Source organism: Dreissena polymorpha, chromosome 1 (genome assembly GCF_020536995.1).
Source record: "Dreissena polymorpha isolate Duluth1 chromosome 1, UMN_Dpol_1.0, whole genome shotgun sequence".
Lineage (NCBI taxonomy): Eukaryota > Metazoa > Mollusca > Bivalvia > Myida > Dreissenidae > Dreissena > Dreissena polymorpha.
In genome coordinates this window covers 202,080,595-202,101,964 of record NC_068355.1, presented here as the reverse complement: position 1 = coordinate 202,101,964, position 21,370 = coordinate 202,080,595, and the positions used below count along the sequence as shown (strand labels likewise).

The following is a 21,370-nucleotide window of genomic DNA, read 5'->3' as shown; positions in this document are numbered from 1 at the left end:
TTGAATGACTAAGTTGAAGTCTTTTCCTTGTAATTCTTGAATATTAGTAAAACAAAACAAAAATCATTTTCATGAACTTTTCTCTTGTCATAAATATTTGTCAGCAGTTTCCCCTGTTAAATGTTGCAGATGGGTCGAAAGCTAACCCTTTGCATGCTGGGAAATTTGTCCTCTGCTAAAAATTGTCTGCTGAATTTCTATAATAAGCATTTTCTTCGATTTTTTTGAAAGAATCCTATGAAAATAGCAAACAGTTTGGATCCTGATGAGACCCCATGTTCAGTGGCGTCTCATCTGGATCCAAACTGTTTGCAAAGGCCTTCAACATTCGGTTCCAGCACTGTAAGAGTTAAGAATGCTTTGAATGACTAAGTTGAAGTCTTTTTCTTGTAATTCTTGTACATTTAGTAAAACAAAACAAAATATCATTTTCATGAACTTTGTCAGAAATATTTGTCAGCACCACAGCAGTTTCCCCTATTAAATGTTGCAGATGGGTTGAAAGTTAAATAAGAAAATATATAAGAATAAAATTGCAAGCTTTACCGCTCTTAATATTTTTTACTGCAGTTTTATACAAGCAAAAAGATATTTTTCATTTTTCAGAAACATGTGGGAGGTAAAAAGATAGCATATACATGCAATGATAATAAAATGCATGTTTTGTTTTAATGAATAACTTTGTGTACATGTGTTTGTTATAACAGCTGAAGTATACCTGTGAAAGTTGTTCACAAATCCTCAAGGCAAATCAACTGCATCCATTGATTTCACAATCAGTTCATGTAATTAAATAAATGTTTTGCGCAGAAATTGTCTTGGTAATAGTTTTTCTTTATTCCATGTCGTTCAACAATTATTTCTAATTGTTTAGCAACCATGAAATAATAATTTGAAATTCTGAAAAGTTCAAGTTAATAAGTCCAAAATTTAAAAAGACCAACACATAAACAACAATATAATATAAACTAATTGTTTTTACTGTAAAACCATTAAATTTCGTGTGGTACGAATTTTCGTGGATTTTGTTGGTCCGCTGAACCACAAATTCAAGTACCAATGATTATTTATACATTTAAAATCTGAAATCGGTCATTTCCGAATGTCATTTCCGACATTTTCATTTCTGTCATTTATCCGAGATATTTGTTTTTTGTAATAGTTACTTCACTTCAGTAGGTCACATTACGCTATATCTATGAGTTAATTTTTCTTTTTTTTTATTCACCATTGTTTATGTACGTTTTATTAATCATGGTTAATAAATATTAATTATATAATACATAGCATTACCAATTGTGGAGAAAAACAAATCTCTTTTTAGTGACGTCGTCAAATTAACAGTTTGCAGATTTATCACATGTCAATTAGTGCCAATAAAAGTTAAAAGAGACATAAAGATTTTCACACATGTATTTTGGGGACCTTATTACCCCATTGTTACTACTAGGGGACTGATTGCACTGAGAATTGCAAATATTGTCAAAACAACATTGATGGCAATTAGCGAGCAGGGACCCACAAGTGCGCCGCTTTATCGCTCTTATCGACGTTTATCGGCAACACTTTCATGCTTCAGTGCACATAAACCTCATGTCTTGCTGTCAACACAGATTAGCCGATTATTCTTCGATATTACTCTGGTTGTTTTAATAAAAGTTTATTTATTATGACGGTTAGTCTTCCCCGAAATTTGAACTATACGAAATTACGTATTAACGAATTTTTTTTTTTTAATTTGAAATCCACGAAATTACGTGTCAACGAATTAGTTGTTTTTTATTAAACCACGAAATTTCATACTGACGAATTTCTATACGTTTACAGTATATGGCGAATAAACTATATATTATTCTTTTGAAGAAATTATTATGATTCTAACATGCTAAAAACAAGAGCACCGCCTTGCGGGTGCAGACCGCTCATCTATTTTCTTTTTAAAGGTGAAGGGACTCTCATTTTCAATCACAAAGGAGGGAGGAGTGGAGTGAAGAGGGGTGTATAGTGTGGGGTTGTGGACATTTATTACATTATCTTCCAAAAAAGCGAAAAAAAAAAAAAAAAAAAAAAAATCCGGGGGGGGGGGGGGGGGGGGGTTGGGGGGGCGATGGGGGGGGGGGTTTGGGTGCGATGGTTGGACGGTATTTCAAACATAACCATTTTTTAAAAAAAATGGGGGGGGGTATAGTGTGAGGGTGTGGTGGTAATTTGTGAGATGATCTTTAAAAAAAAAAAAAAAAAAAAAAAAAAAAAAAAAATAGGGGGGGGGGGTGGGGTGGGGGGGGGGTATAGTGTGAGGGTGTGGTGGTCATTTGTGAGATGATCTTAAAAAAAAAAAAAAAAAAAAAAAAAAGGGGGGGGGAGGGGGGGAGGGGGGAGGGGGGGAGGGGAGGGCACGGGGGATGGTTTGGGTGGAGTCTATTGTGGTATGTCAGGTAAGAGTAGTTTCATCAAAGTATCAATCAAATCTAATCATAAATAAAGAAGTTATGGCAATTTTAGCAAAATTTAATAATTTGACCTTGAGAGTCAAGGTCATTCAAAGGTCAAAGTAAAATTAAAGTTGCCAGGTACAGTAACCTCATGATAGCATGTAAGTATTTGAAGTTTGAAAGCAATAGCCTTGATACTTAAGAAGTAAAGTGGATCGAAACACAAAATTTAACCATATATTAAAAGTTACTAAGTCAAAAAAGGGCCATAATTCCGTAACAATGACAACCAGAGTTATGCAACTTGTCCTTTTACTGTACCCTTATGATAGTTTGTGAGTGTTCCAAGTATGAAAGCAATATCTATGATACTTTAGGGGTAAAGTGGACCAAAACATAAATCTTAACCAAATTTTCAATTTTCTAAGTATAAAGGGCCCATAATTCCGTTCAAATGCCAGTCAGAGTTACATAACTTTGCCTGCACGGTCCCCTTATGATAGTTCATAAATCTTGCAAGTATGAAAGCAATAGCTTTGATACTGTAGGAATAAAGTGGACCTAAACACAAAACTTAATCAAATTTTCAATTTTCTAAGTATAAAAAGGGCACATAATTCTGTCAAAATGCCAGTCAGAGTTACATTACTTTGCCTGCACAGTCCCCTTATGATAGTTAGTAAGTGTTGCAAGTATGAAAGCAATAGCTTTAATGCTTAAGGAATAAAATGGACCTAAACACAAAACTTAACCAAAATTGTCAATTTTCTAAGTATAAAAAGGGCACATAATTCTGTCAAAATGCATGCCAGAGTTATCTAAATTTGCCTGCCCAGTCCCCTCATGATAGTAAGTAAGTGTACCAAGTTTGAATGCAATAGCATTGATACTTACTGAGAAAAGTGGAACTAAACGCAAAACTTAACCAAAATTTTCAATTTTTTAAGTATAAAAAGGGCACATAATTCTGTCAAAATGCACGCCAGAGTTATCTAACTTTGCCTGCCCAGTCCCCTCATGATAGTAAGTAAGTGTACCAAGTTTGAATGCAATAGCATTGATACTTTCTGAGAAAAGTGGACCTAAACGCAAAACTTAACCGGACGCCGACGCCAACGCCAACGCCAACGCCAACGCCAACGCCAACGCCGACGCCGACGCCAAGGTGATGACAATAGCTCATAATTTTTTTTCAAAAAATAGATGAGCTAAAAATTAATTTAAAATACAATTTAAACTATATTTTACTGTGGTCAGATAAGAAACTGCTTTTTGCATTGTTAATCAATAAAAATTGTGTTCCCTGCCTATGGAAAAATCAGCCTTTATCATGGATCTATGAATCTTCAATATATTAACATCAATATTTATATTGGAATTAATAAATGCGGGTCAATAAGTAAGTAGAGTAATCCTAATAATACCCTGTTTATGTACATGTCTTTGTTACAACCAAATGTATTGATCAGAGAGACGAAAAAAGTTATTCATTCTTTTCTCTGTCAACAATGGAAGTGAATGCACATTCTTTGGGTGATGAAGAGTAACATTTATACGACTGACAAGGACATAATTATGGGTCTCTCAATTCCCTGATGATAAGAAGAAGAAAGCATAGACTGCCAGCCAGCTATTAGCCAAAGTAACTTTCCTTTAGACCTTAATACTGAGTATTTTTAAGATAAAATCAATCTTTGAAACCTACAACTTGTAGTAACGGTATCACATTTCTTAGCTAAATCTGAGCCACGTTCTGGGAAAACAGGGCTTAATGCATGTGAGGAAAGTGTCGTCCCTGATTAGCCTGTGTACACTGCTCAGGCTAATCTGGAAGGATATTGTACGCACAAGGAAGCCTAGTTTTCTCAGAACAAGGCTCATTTATTCTACAACTCAATTTTCTAAAAAATCTTGCAGGAATTATTTTTTCTCGCAACTATTGCCCTATCGGGTGGCTAAATGAGCATACACACATACAATGCATGGGTCTTTGGATGGTACCCCCAATTTTCACAATTTTTACGCATAAACTTGTGTTGTATGTATTGTCCTGTATTCAACCGTTATCATAAGGCCACCAATAAAAGACTCACTGGAATGGAAACAAGATTGTCTTTCCACGTGTTTGGAGTTTCATTTTTTTTGTAAACAAAATATTATCTATCAATTATAAATTAGGCTAGTATTCCATCTATCCGCATCTGTATCCGCATCCGTATCCGCATCCTTATCCGCAAAATCATAATACGGACCCTATATTCCATTTATCCGCATACGTCGAACGTATCTTTCTTTTTGGGGAAAAAATATATGAATAAAACTGAAAATTATAATTGAGATATTTATTATGAAGGGCAAGCGTGAATTTAAGTAGATATAAGGTACAAATCATTATTCTGCCTGTAAAATAATACAAATGGTAAATACTTGAAACATATTCTTCTAGTGCCTTGGCTATGCTTTTCCAAACATTTGAAGTGAAATCAGAGTCCCGATATGCAGAACTGCGTTGGTTGTATAATTCCGGGTAATTTTCCACGAATTTGATTAGTTTTTCAGTTGATTTTTGAGATTACAGTTTCCCTCATCATGCTAAATGCCGTCCTTATCTTGTCCGCATCCGCATTAGAATGCTCACTTGAGCGTTCTTTTGGGGACGCCTATTGCGCTTGCGGATATGCGGATGCGGATGAATGGAATAAGCGCAGTGCATTTCAACTTGTTCTTTTTTTTTTGCGGATGTGGATATGCCCTGGGTAGAACCAATACTTTGAAAATGGTAAAATAAACATTATTTTATTCAGATCTTGAGGGAAATCATTAATTAAACTAATACCATTCCATCTGATTCTCTCTGAAGCAAAACGCTGAAATAACATTTCTTCAGAAAACTCCTTTCTCATGAAGAAAGAACTTGGGGCTGTACACAACATAGGCAATCTATTTCTCAGAAATAACAGAAAAAACAACCCACAGAGAACATCTGTGCGCAATATGTACCGTGTATCTTGTAGAGCAACTCACAGGCACTGTACTGCTTTGCAGTTTGTAAGAGACTGAAAAAACTGCCTGCACATTTATCAAAAATGCACAAAGAAATTGCTACAAGGAAAGTCAGGCATATTCCAATATGTTTCGCCGGTGATTATAATTTATCAAAAGGCTTGCCAAATGGGTTCTTTTTTATACAAAAATTTTCCTTAAAATTTGATATCTGAGAAACAGTCTGTTTTGATAAATGCATACATTCTGGTGTTTATTATTTATTAATCAGTATGCCAAATAAATTTTTATCTAATTTCTTTTTTGTATGAATCTTAACTTCAAGCTGGATTTTCTGAGATTGCATAAACGGTCTGTCTCTGTTGTCTCTGTACAATAAAGCTGCACATAGAAATGGTAACATATAATTGCTGTCATGTTTTTACTTATATTAAATACGGTGCTCATTGCTTATTTTCAAGGTTTTGTTCTGAAATGACCTGCAAGTCCTGAATGACAGATCCTATTTGTTGTTTATGTACTGCAAATAATGTTTGTTGCTGCATGATGTGCTACGTATACCTTTTAATGTTGATGAACTACATACATGTAGAAGGTTTGTTTTTGATTAACTATGTATAACTTTTGTTGTTGATAAACTATGTATAACGTCTGATGTTGATGAACTACGTATAATGTTTGTTGTTTGGTTTTGGTTCAATATCTTAACTGTTATCTATGTGTACTGTGACTTAATAGGTTGTTTGTATTTGTTTTTTCATCATGTGTACACTGGTGTTTTAAGTTTCTTTATGATGTTATAAACCAGTCAAAAATACTGGAAAAGCAACTTTACCCGGTAACTTAAATTTCATCAGTTAGTTCATCGCGTGGCAGAACATTTTTTGGTTTTAAATGAAGATGCCCAAGCAGTTCACAAAATATCAATTTCAATTAAACATAATTTTAAGAGTACTTTACTTTTGACATGTTGTTCCTTTATAACAAATAGTTTTATTATGTCAGTAAAGCCAGTGACACATAATAAATACAGACTTAATATGATAATTCTACTTATAAATAATTAGCAATTCAAGAATTTCATCAGATATGATAATTGTGTCTCACACCCAGGAATAATCACATTTATAATCACATTTTTTGCACATTTACACTAATATACCAATAATGAATATTTAAACAGAACAAATGGCATAATAAATAATATCAATGGCACCATTCAGACGGGAAAATCACATGACGATCAAGATGGCAACATCCTTACCGAGACAGGTATTTTTCACAATTTTATACCCTTTATTACTTTTATTATTATTTATTATTTTTATTACTATATATGTTCTTATTGAAGCGCACTGCGCGTGTTTTTACAAGACCCCTGTGCGTTAAATTCGAACCACTAGTACCTATTCCTCACATTTGAACAGTGTAACATTTTCATTACCTGCCGCTTACAACATTGTTTAATCCAATCGTATGACATAGTCTGCTGCAAACCCGCTACATCGCGATGTCCATTTTAACGCAAATCGGACGTGGATCCCATTTTATTTTTCATCCACTTAAATATTTCCCCATTAAAAGGCGCTCATCATTAAATCCAGTTTGACCCGGTATTTCGCGCCTTCACTGCGTCTAGATAAGTATTAATAGTGTGTCAAACAATACACCCGAACGCTCAATACCATACAGTTGGTGTCATCGGCGTAAAGCGCAAGTGACACCCATGACAACGTCCTTTCCCTGCTGCCTAGCACTCAAGTTACACGCAGTCCTCGAGGAATATACATCAATAAAATATATAATCAACAAGAGCACCGCATAACGGGTGCCACGCTCGGCTGGGGGTGCAGTTTTGAATAGATGAAAGCTTGTCAGAATTATTTTTATTATATTTTAATTTTTTAAGAGGTCACAGTGACCTTGACCTTTGACCTAGTGACCCAAAAATGGGTGTGGCATGTAGAAGTCATCAAGGTGCAGCTACAAATGAAGTTTCAAAGTTGTAGGTTGAAGCACTTTGATTTTAGAGCCAAAGTTCAAAACCTTGATAAAATGTTAAGGTTTTAGCACGACACGGACGGCGGACACGACGAGCTGGCTATGAAAATACCTCGGGTTTTCTCCGAAAACAGCCGAGCTATTAATGAACAATTTAAATGGTAATTGCTTAACAGAAACAGTGTACTCGTTCCGTTTTGTTTAAAAAAATCAAATGCATTATTATTGTACGCCTACGTAGTATACTGGCACGGTAGCATGTTTATGGTGTCACCATGTTGCAAACAAAATGGCTGCATAAACAATGTTTTCAGATGTTATGTGCAACTCTTTAATGGACTACGGGCTACATAAATCTTATCTAATGGTTCCAATAAATTCCGATGAACCCTAGAAAAGACAGCCTGCGTGTCTATTAGGGCATGAGCGTCAATAAGGACGTATATGGTATATTTATTTAAGTGATTAGCGTTTATTCAGTACTAATATTCGCTCTATATCTTAATATACTCGCTACTGAATTTCTTAGCAGGATCTCAAAATTAGAAAATTCGTAGCGAGTAGAGTCAAGACATAAAGCAAATATTAAAACAAAGTAAATGCATATCACTTTTTTACTGATTTGAAATGCAGTGAAAATAACAAATCTTTGCAAAACTGTGGGACAAATCTAGGCTAATTCTTCTTTTTTTCTAATGTACATGTACAAGGATCAATGAAAATCTAGAAATATGTACGAGCAATTAATAATTGAGTAAAAGAATATAGGGATTTCTCACACAGATTGGTTTTACTCAGCAGTAATAAATCAGAGTTGTAGCTGGTCACTGTGACCTTACAAGCATGAAAAAATAACAAGAGGTTACAAACCACTATATGTTCTATAAAGTAGCTGAAGATCAAATTAATAGAATAACGCCCTCAGGTTGTTGTAGTTAATGTTCAGGTGTTGGCTAAAAAATGCTATGTACATTTACAAGCCAAGCAATTCTGTTAAAATGTCTAAATAATAACTATACAAGCACAACTTCCAAAATCAAAGGCTTGAAAGTTGAAACTACCAGTTTTCATAAGTTAATGAAAGCCTTGGGGAAACATATATGGCCACATGATTACAGGGTAAAATCTGAGTAAACCCACGATCAAGTAAGGTGTATATATCATTATGTACAGGTCAGTGACAAATTGGTCTGTGCTGCTAATAATCAATATATATAATTACCATTTTCCTGACCACTGTAGATATTATACCAAGAAGCTTGCAGTACGATAACTAATGATGATGATGAAAACGGCTTCAGGAATTCCTAATGCTATTAGCGGGGCTGCTCTTTATGTCAGATTCATAGGAGAAAAGTCTGAAAATTGAAAAATTGTCTACTTAGATGTGATAACTCAATAGTCAATTATAATATCGACAATATGGAAAGATTTCATATCAGTTAGAGATGAGCTTTTGAACAAACTTTCCGCCGCATTTTAAATATGAATAAATAGTGAGATATGCTTGTAAAGTCCACATTGACTGCCACATCTTCATTGAAGCCAGCCAATTTATCTTGGCCATGCGCTGTGAAAAAAGGTATTTAATGAATGTGGGTAAAATGTCATCCCAGATTGGCCTGTGCAGTCTGCACAGGCTAATCAGGGATGACACTTTCGACAAAAACTTGATTTTTGCTAAGAAGAGACTTTCTTGAAACGAAAAATATCATAAAAGCAGACTGCACAGGCTAATCTTGAGCGACACTTCACACACATTTGAGCAACACATCACACACATTTGAGCAACACATCACACACATTTGAGCGACACTTCACACACATTTGAGCGACACTTCACACACATTTATTAAACCCCCTTTTCACAGAGCGCCGCTCATCTTTATATTGGTTGAATTATAAAGATTTTATCTCCAGCCATGACTAAAAACATGTTTTATAAAAGGTTTTCCCAAAACTTCTATCAAACAGTGAATACAACATATGTCCTCAAACATTTTAATAATTGTCATTGAAAGCTCAAAAGCCAATTGAACTTTTGCTCGAGAATTGTTCCTCACAAAGCAAAAGGCAAATGTTGTTTTATTACTTAATCTTCTCTGAGTTATGTAATGTGTTTCCTTTAGTTAAAATACATGTGCATGATTTTAAACATTAGCATATTATATAAAGGTCTCACATTTAAATGGAATTGTTTTGACGTGTTTTGCAAAAAAACTTTTCCAAACATTATAAATGTTTAAATTGTATTTTAATGTCTAATAATCTAATTAGTTTCTATAAATACTGTTATATTTATATTTACAGATTTGTTGACACTTTGATGGCTGCTTAAAAATAAGACTACCGGTACATGTAACAAGAGATGCGTTTGTCAGAGCCCCCTATTGCGCCGCTTTCAAATAAAATTTCAATATACATGTACATGTATCATTTGGCAGGTTTAGAAATTTTCTCCCTTTTAAAGCTTATTACTTCCCTTGGATTGTATTTTTTGAATTTAGACCTTGAAGGATGACCTTGACCTTTCACCACTCAAAATGTGCAGCTCCATGAGATACACATGCATGCCAAATATCAAGTTGCAATCTTCAATATTGCAAAAGCTATGGCCAATGTTAAAGTTTTCGGACGGACTGACGGGTTGACGGACGGACAGTTCAAATGCTATATGCCACTCTACCGGGGGCATCAAAATTCCATGGGACATTACCAACATGTTTATCGCTTTAAACATTTACTAATTATTATTATGGGTATACAGGGTTTTGTTTTAAGAACCACCTCAGGGGAGGAAAATGGCCCACACACCCCCCCCAAAAAAAAAATTAGTATGACATTGAATTAGTGAAAAGCAGCTGCTGAAAATAGGAAAATCTAAACCCCTGAAATAACTTGTTGTGATTTTTAATACCAATCACCCCAGATCCTTAGATATATGTACAGGTGGTCTTAACAAACTGAGGCTTAAAACAACAAAGTGCACAAGGAAATGTTCTTGTAGTTTGTTTGTTTTCATACAAAAATGTATACATGTGGAGAATTAATGAGCTTAAAAGTAAAATATACAGAATTTTATGACCCTATTAGTATTACACATCAAACAATATTATTATTGTTTAAAAACAAATAAAACAATCAATACTTAAACAACTGCCTTTTATAGTCATTCTAAAAATATTTGTCTAACAAACAAAGTAAAAGATTGGGTGTAATCTATGCTTTGACATTGCTTCTTTTACAGTTTTGATGTCATTGTGCAAATGGGATATACTAATACACCAATACAAAAATCAAGAAAAGAAGGTTACAGAATGACACAAGGGTTACATATGCTTTTATTTCATTGATTAAATTTTTGTTTCAAAGCTTAACAACAAATTTAACTCTTTCCCACTTACATGTGCATGTACATGTACATGTAGAAGCAAAGTGAAAATGGCTATGTGCAAACAGCATAAAACCAGAACAGCCTGAAAGTAACTCCCAATCTGTCCAGGTTTTATGTTGTTTGCTGCTACATGTATTCAGTAACTAAGGGTTGGATTATGAAGTCTTTAAAACTTGAAATTAGTAGGAAAGGTATTTAATTAAACTTTAATACTTTCTAAGGGGCTACAAATGCGTCAATACGTATCTTAGAAGTGGTAAAGGGTTAAACCTCAGAAACCTTTCCCATTAATTGAGAACTGATGAAGATTCTTAATAAGTAAATTCAAAACGGCACACATTTTTATTTCCTACATTTACATGTCACAAGTTTCTGGAATGCCTTAAAAATGTTCCGACAAAATTTGTTTTTGTTATTTACAGACAATTTAAAATGAAATAAAAGATCAATGTTTTAGGACAAAATACCAATTTGTAATTTACTGTAACATCAATTTTCTTGCAGTTACTGCAACACAAATTGCACTTTTCTCAAGCATTTATGAACATTTAATAAGTTCCTCAATACTGATCTTGTCCAATGGACAAGTTGACCTTATCAATTGACTTGCCAGACTGTAAAATTACATGTGTCTATTCATACTGAAAACTTGGTAAATGCATGTATTAAAATTGTCTACTCTAGTGCACCTATTTCTTTACAAACTGAATAATTACAAACATTTAAAATACCCATAAAACATTGATGATTGAGGTTGTACAATCGTTTACGTCTGGTGTCTTGTTCCCTGCAGGTTGTTCATGCAGAATGTGCAAGTTCATTTAAAACAAGAATATTGCCAAGCAATAAAAGTCCCCTACCGGCTCCACCATTGTCATTAATTTAACCATTGTCAGAATATTTTTTATTTGTTTCCATAGCAACCACAATTTTTGACGTAGGAACAAAATGAAATGACGTGCATAATGTCCATATTGCCATCTATCCATGTTCCAAGTGTCATGAAAAAATATTAAGAACTTTTAAAGTTATCGCAGGATCCACAAAAAACACCGTTTTCAGCACTATTTCTAGTCTATTTGTTGCCATAGCAACCACAATTTTTGACGTAGGAACAAAATGAAATGACGTGCATAATGTCTATATTGCCATCTATCCATGTTCCAAGTTTCATGAAAAAATATAAAGAAATTTTAAAGTTATCGCAGGATCCACAAAAAAACACCATTTTCAGCACTATTTCTAGTCTATTTGTTGCCATAGCAACCACAATTTTTGACGTAGGAACAAAATGAAATGACGTGCATAATGTCCATATTGCCATCTATCCATGTTCCAAGTTTCATGAAAAAATATAAAGAAATTTTAAAGTTATCGCAGGATCCACAAAAAAACACCATTTTCAGCACTATTTCTAGTCTATTTGTTGCCATAGCAACCACAATTTTTGACGTAGGAACAAAATGAAATGCCGTGCATAATGTCCATATTGCCATCTATCCATGTTCCAAGTTTCATGAAAAAATATTAAGAAATTTTAAAGTTATCACAGGATCCACAAAAAAACACCATTTTCAGCACTATTTCTAGTCTATTTGTTGCCATAGCAACCACAATTTTTGACTTAGGAACAAAATGAAATGACGTGCATAATGTCCATATTGCCATCTATACATATTCCAAGTTTCATGAAAAAATATTAAGAACTTTTCAAGTTATCGCAGGATCGAGAAAAGTGTGACGGACAGACTGACGGACGGAGACAAAACCATAAGTCCCCTCCGGTGAAACCGGTAGGGGACTAATTAACATACTATGCACTTATGGAACTATTCCAGGGCTTTTTTGGACCAATTTTATAGCTGTTATTCGGTCATATTCCCAATAGCAAAAAGTATCTTTTTTCCCAATTTGAAGATAAAAATTCCCAATTATTGATATTTAGAGGGAAAAAATCTTTGAAATCAAAACAGATTTACCTTCTAATTATTAGCTCTAGATCAATATAACAGCACAGAATGTCCACAATTAGTAAAAATTATTGAATATACCCTCATTTACATTTGAAATTATCACCATTTAAGTAAGCTTCATTTTCCCAATTTTGACAAAAAGGGCGCTTAAATTCCCAATCCCACCGGTATAGGTCATATTCCCAAAATGACCAGAAAAAGCCCTGTATTCATTATGTTCATACACTATATAACAAGTTTGAGAATACAACATTAACAAAATCATGAATGTTTTCAATTGGACAATTAAATATCCTTCAGCTCATAAATGCTATGTTTGAAAGTTAATTGCTCATGATTTAAGTGATCATGTAACAACAAATTACATTGTACAAGATAAGAAGGAAATACTTCTACAAATCACCCATCTGCAAGCTCTTAATCTTCAAACACTAGACCAATTTGCAGTGCAGTGGTATACATGTGTATCTATCATTGTTTACCATATAATACATTTACTTTTATTTAGAGCACATTATTTTCACTGCTTTTGAAACGTTGCCGGAACCAATCCAATAGGGAATATTGCCAATAACCAATCCAATAGGGAATATTGCCATGTGAAAACATTGCAATTGGAAAACAAGGAAGAATCTAACCAATAAACAACTTAAATTTGTGTATTTTTGCTTGAATTAAATATTTGAAATATATTTGAATAGTCTTTGTCTTTAAACACTTGCATGTTAGTGTAACTGTGTTGTTGTTTTTTGCAAATACAATACACATTTTCAATGTATTTAGATTTTGGCATTTCTTCTTATTAGGAAAAAGTATTTGGCAGGAAAAAATGGATTTGTTAACACTTGAGGGAAAAATCTTGGAGCTAAATAATTTAAACAATGTGGTGTTGTAAAAATTATAACTTGTTATATTGTTCCAATCAGCATTTTGCAGACAAAATTTAATGCATACAGGGGTCAACCTAGAATCAAATTTTAGGGAGATTAAAGTCACTTCTCTCTTGACAGGAAATTAGGGAGAAGTCAGGACGGACAGGGAGAAGTGACATTTGCCCACTAGTTATACAAGACTTGAAAATATGCATGCCTTCTAGAAATACTTCATATGTTTATTATTTATCCAATGATTACAAATAAAATAAAACAATCTTTAATGTTTTATTGTTAATTGTTGTCATGCCCCATGAGAATAAAGGGCAGAGCCCCACACCCACCCCACACAGAGCCCTTACTAATTGTACTTTTTTAAATTAAAGTTTTTCCAATTGACATTTCTGGTTAATACAATTTGGAATATTATTAAACACACCATCCTTATCACTGCATGTGTACTCGAAATTCTATTTTTTCTATAAAGAACTTCGAAATCAACGAAAAATTACAGTATCCAAAAACGTGTCATTTGTTTGCAATAACTGATAGTTGGAAACATTCAGACGTTTTTTTTTCTGTACGCGCAGGCTAATGTGGGAAAACACTTTACTCACATGCATTAAACCCCTTTTTCGCAGAGCAAGGCCCATATATACAAATAGATCTTTGAATTGGATGGAGGAATATGCTGAGTAAGCACATAACTATATTGACTTTATCTTCAGGATAGGCTATGTACTTGAGGATAGACGAAATTACAATGGAGGCATTGATCACAATCGATAAATAAACAGAATGGGTCCATTAAATATATCTCCGAGCAAATATGTGACTTGAGTTCAAAGAACTGATTTTCCATTAAAAGTCTTTTTCATTAACATAAACATAGCACTTAAAGACATGTCTGGCGAAACATCGAAAGTATCTTTAAAATAAAATTAAACTGTAAGGCTGGTTTTTCAATAGACTTTGGAAATGAGCAGTTCAATTATACCCAATGCTTTAAAGTGGCATGGTTTAAGTGTAATTTTAGGGACTAAACTACTGAAACAACTGATAATGCACGGCTTATCTATATATTTTTTAGCATAACTAACCAGGTACATTTCTCCCACTCATCTCATCTGGCTCATTAAAGGTTGTCTCATCATTATTTTGTTACTTTAAAAACTTTAGTGCCATTTTTAATTATAATAGATTATATTGAAAAATTTCAAGGGTTTAACTTAACTACAATGTCATTATAAAGTATCATAAACTTAATTCCTTAATTGGATTGCACTGTTATGTTAACTATTGTGGACAATATTTTATAACACATTTTTAAAGACATTTTCAAAGTTGTCAACATTGTTGATAGGTTTTGTAGGGCCGCGAAAATAATGCAACAATACCAAAATAACATAACCCTTTCGCACTCAGAAGCAAACAGCATAAAACCAGAACAGCCTGCCAGTAACTCGAAGTCTGTTCAGGTTTTACGCTGTTTCCTGCTTATTGGTACCTAAAGGTTGGAAATGAAGCCTTTAAAACTTGAATCTAGTAAGATAGGACTCTAATTAAATGTATCTTTCTAAGGGACAACAAATGTGTAAAATTATATATCTAAGTGGTAATTTGGTTAACTAGCATACTGTTAAATAATCCCTAGAAACAAAACCTGTTTTTTGTTAAAATAAAAATTTTGTCTGTCAAATTTCATGTTAAATTTCAAGTGTTTAAGATCTGAAAATCGAATCCTGATACAGATATGTGTTTTCATGCCTCATTTCAGAATAAAATGAAAATACAATATAGTGACATAACAGTACCGCATGAAACAAAACAGCTCTTCTTGCTATTGGCATTGGTATTTTAAATTGAAGCTTATTTTATAACAATCAAAGTCCCTTCAAATTATAACTAGATACATGAATTTAAAAAGTCAATGGTGCTTATGTGGATCCAATTTAATGTGTATGCGTCTAACCAAATATATGAGATAATCTTTTACAACAAATCATTCTCGTCTGCATTACAAAGCCAATTAGTAATTTGATAACAAACAATGCACTTGGGGCTTGTCTGTATGCACTTTGGTGACTTAATATGCTATAGTTAAGTATCAAATGAGTTTCCTTGCAGTACAGATTAGCACAGTTAACAATAATGATGTCAGCAATGAAATTTAATTGACACCGTTTACAAATCATCCCAAATTTCACAAATTTGTCATATTTAGTGAGTATAGACAAGCAGAGTCATCAACAATGATGTCAGAAAATGAAATTTGCCACCGTTTATAAATTATCCCCACTTTTGCTAATTTTTAATATTTGGTGCCAAAGGCCATCTAGACTGAAACCATTGCACAATAAAGCTGTAAAAAATCATGCTAAAGCTGTGTACATTCTAAGCATGTTTAAGAAAGTTTATTCGTTTTCTTTTTTCATTTTTAAAGTGATCATACTATTAAAGTACAAAGTCTATTTTTAAACTGTCCTCACATGTCAAAATATCTAACATTTTCTGACAGCAAAAATGTAGCATTTTTCCAAATTCAAAAAATTCGTTCCCAATCTTTGTCTTGCAACAACACAGCATTGAAACTTATAAATTGTAATAAGCAGCTTTAATTAAGCCATGTTTAGTTCATAATTTTACTCGAGACCAAAAACACGCTGGGTTTGCGGATACTTTGATAACAGATGGCACTTCGATACCAGATAACAACAAAAGCCACGCGGGAGAGGTAAGTTCATCAGTTTTTTTTTTAATTATCATAAAGATTCGTTTTTTAGATAAGGCGCATGGTCAAGTCAATAAATGGTGTATCCTTTTCTATAAAAAAAAAACATTATTGAAGAATGGTAGATTTTTCCACAAAAAATAGAAAATTAGGTCGGAAAACAGCATAAACTGGATGAAAAGTAAACATTTCAACAAAATAAAACTACTTAGAAATATTGCAAGAAATTGTTTGATATTCCAGCATCTAGAGTAATCACTGTGCTTCAAATACTGAAATTTTGATAGTATTCAATGAAATTTAAAAAAAAGATAGAGCATCTTTTATGAGGTGGTAGTCATGAAGTTGCAGATACATGTACTTAGATTCCCGATATAGGGCACTTCGGATAACAGAGACTTTCAACAAATTGGACACTCTGATAACCAAGTTTTATTTTCTACCTGAAATGCATTTATGTATATTATGGCTATTCTTACCAAACATTTTGAAGTACCAATCAATTTGCATTGTCAAGTCCGACACATTACGAATCTATGCATAACGTAATTACATACACATGTAAACAAGGGCTGTTTGTAAAACATCAGCATGCATGCCACCCATATGGGCTGTAAGTTGTAGTGGCAGCCATATATAGTGTGAATACATTTTTGTCACTGTGACCTTGACCTTTGACCTAGTGACCAGAAAATCAATAGGGGTCTTCAGCCAGTCATGATCAATGTACCTATGAAGTTTCATGATCATAGGCCTTATCATTCTTGAGTTATCATAAGAAAAACCATTTAACTGTTTCAAGTCACTGCGACCTTGACCTTTGACAAAGTGACCTGAAAATTAATAGGGATCATTTGCCAGTCATGATCAATGTATCTATAAAGTTTCATGATCCAAGGCGTAAGCATTCTTGAGTTATCATCCGGAAACCATTTTACTATTCCGAGTCACTGCAGTGACCCTGACCTTTGACCTAGTGACCTGAAAATCAATAGGGGTCATCTGCAAGTCATGATCAATGTACCTATGAAGTTTCATGATCTACCAGTCATGATCAATGTTCCTATGAAGTTTCATGATCCTAGGCTGAAGCATTCTTGAGTTATCATCCGGAAACCATTTTACTGTTTCAAGTCACTGTCACCTGGACCTTTGACCTAGTGACCTGAAAATCAATAGGGGTCATCTGCCAGTCATGTTCAATGTACCTATGAAGTTTCATGATCCTATGCGTAAGCATTCTTGAGTTATCATCCGGAAACCATTTTACTATTTCGAGTCACTGTGACCTTGACCTTTGACCTAGTGACCTGAAAATCGATAGGGGCCATCTACCAGTCATGATAAATGTACCTATGAAGTTCCATGATCCTAGGCCTAAGCATTATTGAGTTATCATCCGGAAACCATTTTACTATTTCCAGTCACTGTGACCTTGACCTTTGATCTAGTGACCTGAAAATCAATAGGGGTCATCTGTCAGTCATGATCAATGTACCTATGAATTAGTTTCATGATCCTAGGCCTAAGCGTTCTTGAGTTAAAGAACGGAAACCATCTGATGGACGGACCGACCGACATGTGCCAACAATATACCCCCTCTTCTTCGAAGGGGGGCATAAATATAACCAATGGTGTTGTTTGTTTTCAAAAATCTTTTTACTATTTATTTATAAAATTAATATTATAAGTGCAAATTTTAAATAAGATTCTAAAGCTTATTTCTGAAGTAATATATTTGAAGTGACGACCGAAAATTATTGTCTGAACAATAAACTTGTTTTTAAGTGGTAAATTGAGATTAAGAGAATTGAAAATACAACGGATCATGTGGATCAACATGATTGTGTTCAATTGAACTTATAGCAGGACTCTACATGTAGATAATGGGAGCAAAGGGTCTTTAAGCAGCCAATACACCTCATAAAATCCTTTGTCATTGGTGCCCACTAGAATCGCATCATGAAGATGCATAGCCACAAAATTTTTAAGAGATTGGGAAACTCCCATTATATTGAGCTTTACACTTCCCTTTCCCTTTTATTATCATATTCCAAAGGGATAAGAACATGTTTCGGTAATTCGTTTTTAATTTACGTCAGTACATACATTTTTATTTTTTTCCTGCTTACTATAGTAGTATTCCACAGCGAATTCTGCATTTCTGATTCACTAAATAGAGTGTGTTATATCTGGTAAAAAGTGTCGAGTTATCTTGAATCGAAGTGCCATTGTCTTTGAGATGATCGGTAAACGAAGTGTCCATGAAAATTTGGCATCCGACTATGAAAACATTTGAATTTCCTCAAATATGTTATTCAACTAAAGTTAAACATGTTGTAACATTAATGGACATTGATCTTTTATTTTGATTAGTTGGCACGTTTTTGATTTATTTCCAATAATTTTTATTTTGTTGAAATACGTACTGATCATCAAATTCATGACCATTATCGATACAATTTTATGTATTTTTTATAATCCATTGTTTTTTTCCGCAATACGAAGTACTATACCATTAATTGACCAAACAATGTTACAAGTCTGAAAACCAAATGAACAGAACATAAATGCAAAAAAGATGAAGAACTAAACTCTCGCGCATGGCTTTTGTTTATTATCTGGTATCAAAGTGCCATCTGTTATCAAAGTTTACGAATACCGCGCGTGAAAAACAAGGTTTCAAGCCTGCTCATAAAAAAACTGAAAATCTGAGCAGACCTGGTTTTAAGTTTACAGTGGTCTTGTTGGCAGGTGCTAATTTTAATAACTACAAATGTAAGGTATTAAGTCCTGTCAAAGACATGGTGATTAAAGTAACTCTAAACCTTTTGATGCATCACAAAAAAGCTTGCTAATAATTTACTTTTGAGTATAGCTATCATTGCTACCAGTTCCTTTGTTACCTTTATCGGAATTCTGATCATGGTAACAAGAGATTTAAGAATAACTTATTTACTTAGAAATGTAACATTAAAGATCATTGTTTCAAGTTTAGATTTAAATTAATTACATACATTACATTCTGCAAAATTAAGCATGCATAAAATCATAGGCATTATGATCTAAACAAAAAATACAGATACTTATTTCAGTCTTGGTTTGAATATAATGCAATTGTGACAAAAATCATGCAGAGTAATCATGAAGAATATCATGATAGTTAATTGATGCATGGATTGAAAATGTAAAGCAAAATAACAGAAGCAAATAATCTTAACACATTTTCTCAATTAATATATTTGTGAAATATTTAATCCTGTTGAGCCAGATGTGTGAATAATATTATATGAAACGTTATCAATAAATTGAACAACCCCACCAATTCTTACAGCACCAGCAAACAGATTAACTTTTTCCTTTTTCACAGAAGTAAAATTATAAACTAAAATTTTTAAACGACAATACAGACACATAATAAAATGTCACAGTGCCAAACAACAGAATGTTCATAAAAATGAATACTAACTGTTATGCCATAGAATAAGTTTGCATAAGCACAAAATATTAATGAAATACCTAAAATTACGATGAGTTCATCAGCAACATTCGATCATTTTCATAACAATTGAAAACCGGAAGTGATTACCGTTCTTGACAGATATGAAGGACAACTCTTACAAAATATTCAAACATTTTGCTGAAATTTTCGTTCAGGTATGCTCCCTTACAAACGTGTGCGTTAAATAAAAATTAATACGTAAAAAACAAAGCACTGCATGCATTTTGTTGAAGTGAAATTATGCAGTATGGACGATTTGCCTTAATCCACTTTGATAAGTTTTTCGAATCTCTCGACGCAGAGACCTTTAAAACAATTTCATCTCTATTTAACCGTAATTATACTTAAGTTTCAGGACACCCTCTTTTTAACCCAAATCACATGTTGTTACAGCCCCGTCACACCGGACTGGCGTCCTTACGGCGACCTAAGATTGTGTTCCTGGAAATTTCTGATTGTCGTAGTAAGGACACCAATTACTTGTTCGGTAAAAATGCTGTTTTTCTCCTTCCCGTCACACCAGCGTCCTGGTTTATGGCGTTCTGCGCGTCCTCACGGCGTCCTTAACACGTCCCTCGCGACCTTACCGCGTTCGTACTGCGTCCTTACGGCGACCAAAGCCGACCATACGGCGTTCTTACTGCGTTTTTTATTGCGACCATAGTCGTTCTGATGACGCAATAAACATACAAATTACGTACTAATGTCGCAATAAGGTCGCCGAACGATCGCCTTGCAGTCAATGATCATTTTCTGTGGGTTTGAGCGGCGACCACACGACGTCCATGGCGACCTTACAGCGACCCTACCACGTCTCTACGACTACTGCATCTCTACGGCGTCCCTACGACGTCCTTAACAGAACGCCGTAAAACACCGGACTTCGGCGACTACTTAATTTGAACATGTTCAAAGTGGTTGCCGTGGGCTCGCGTCCCGAGCAATTTTTGGCGTCCTCACTGCGTCCTCGTGCGTCCTTACTGCGTCCCTCCGAAGTCCATGGCGTCCTCACTGCGACCTGGGTCGCGGTAAGAACGCAGTAAGGACGCCAGTCCGGTGTGACGTGGGTATTAGCTTGTGGCTATGTAAAATCATCATTTTAAATGAAAAATCAACAAAATATAACTTCTCTGAAAACAAAATTTCACTATCAAATACATATATCGCTATTTTTTGAATCACTATTATTTTCGGCCACACAGTTTTTTCCGTTATATATATGACTCTAAATGTGCGGACAGTTGCATTTTATCAAAACTTTTCCCTTTTGCGTTCATCCGTTGACACATCTCACACGTGTTTTTACAACCGGGTGACGGCCATGCAACCAGGCAGATAATTGCAAAAAGTCAATGGACCGTTATATTTGCTATATTTGTGTTCATAGGAATGTAAACCTGATATAACGTTACTAGAGCCTCATAGGCCACCGTGCACTGGTCTATTTCCCCCAAATTATATT

The 21,370-nt window shown here is 34.2% G+C and overlaps 1 protein-coding gene across 3 annotated transcripts in view; it reads right to left on the bottom strand.

Moving 5' to 3' along the window:
• Positions 1–19,997, bottom strand: part of LOC127864615 (transmembrane and coiled-coil domains protein 2-like) — a 126,056-nt gene extending 106,059 nt beyond the window's left edge. The window contains exons 1-2 of one of the 3 annotated variants that reach the window (XM_052404417.1): positions 19,926–19,997; positions 8,659–8,794 (exon numbers count right to left, since the gene is read on the bottom strand). The gene's annotated coding sequence lies outside the window, so the exon portion shown is untranslated. Of the gene's footprint in view, positions 1–8,658; positions 8,795–19,875 lie in introns of all 3 variants that reach the window. The other 2 variants (XM_052404418.1, XM_052404419.1) reach the window with 2 other exon arrangements.
• Positions 19,998–21,370: the final 1,373 nt, after the last annotated feature.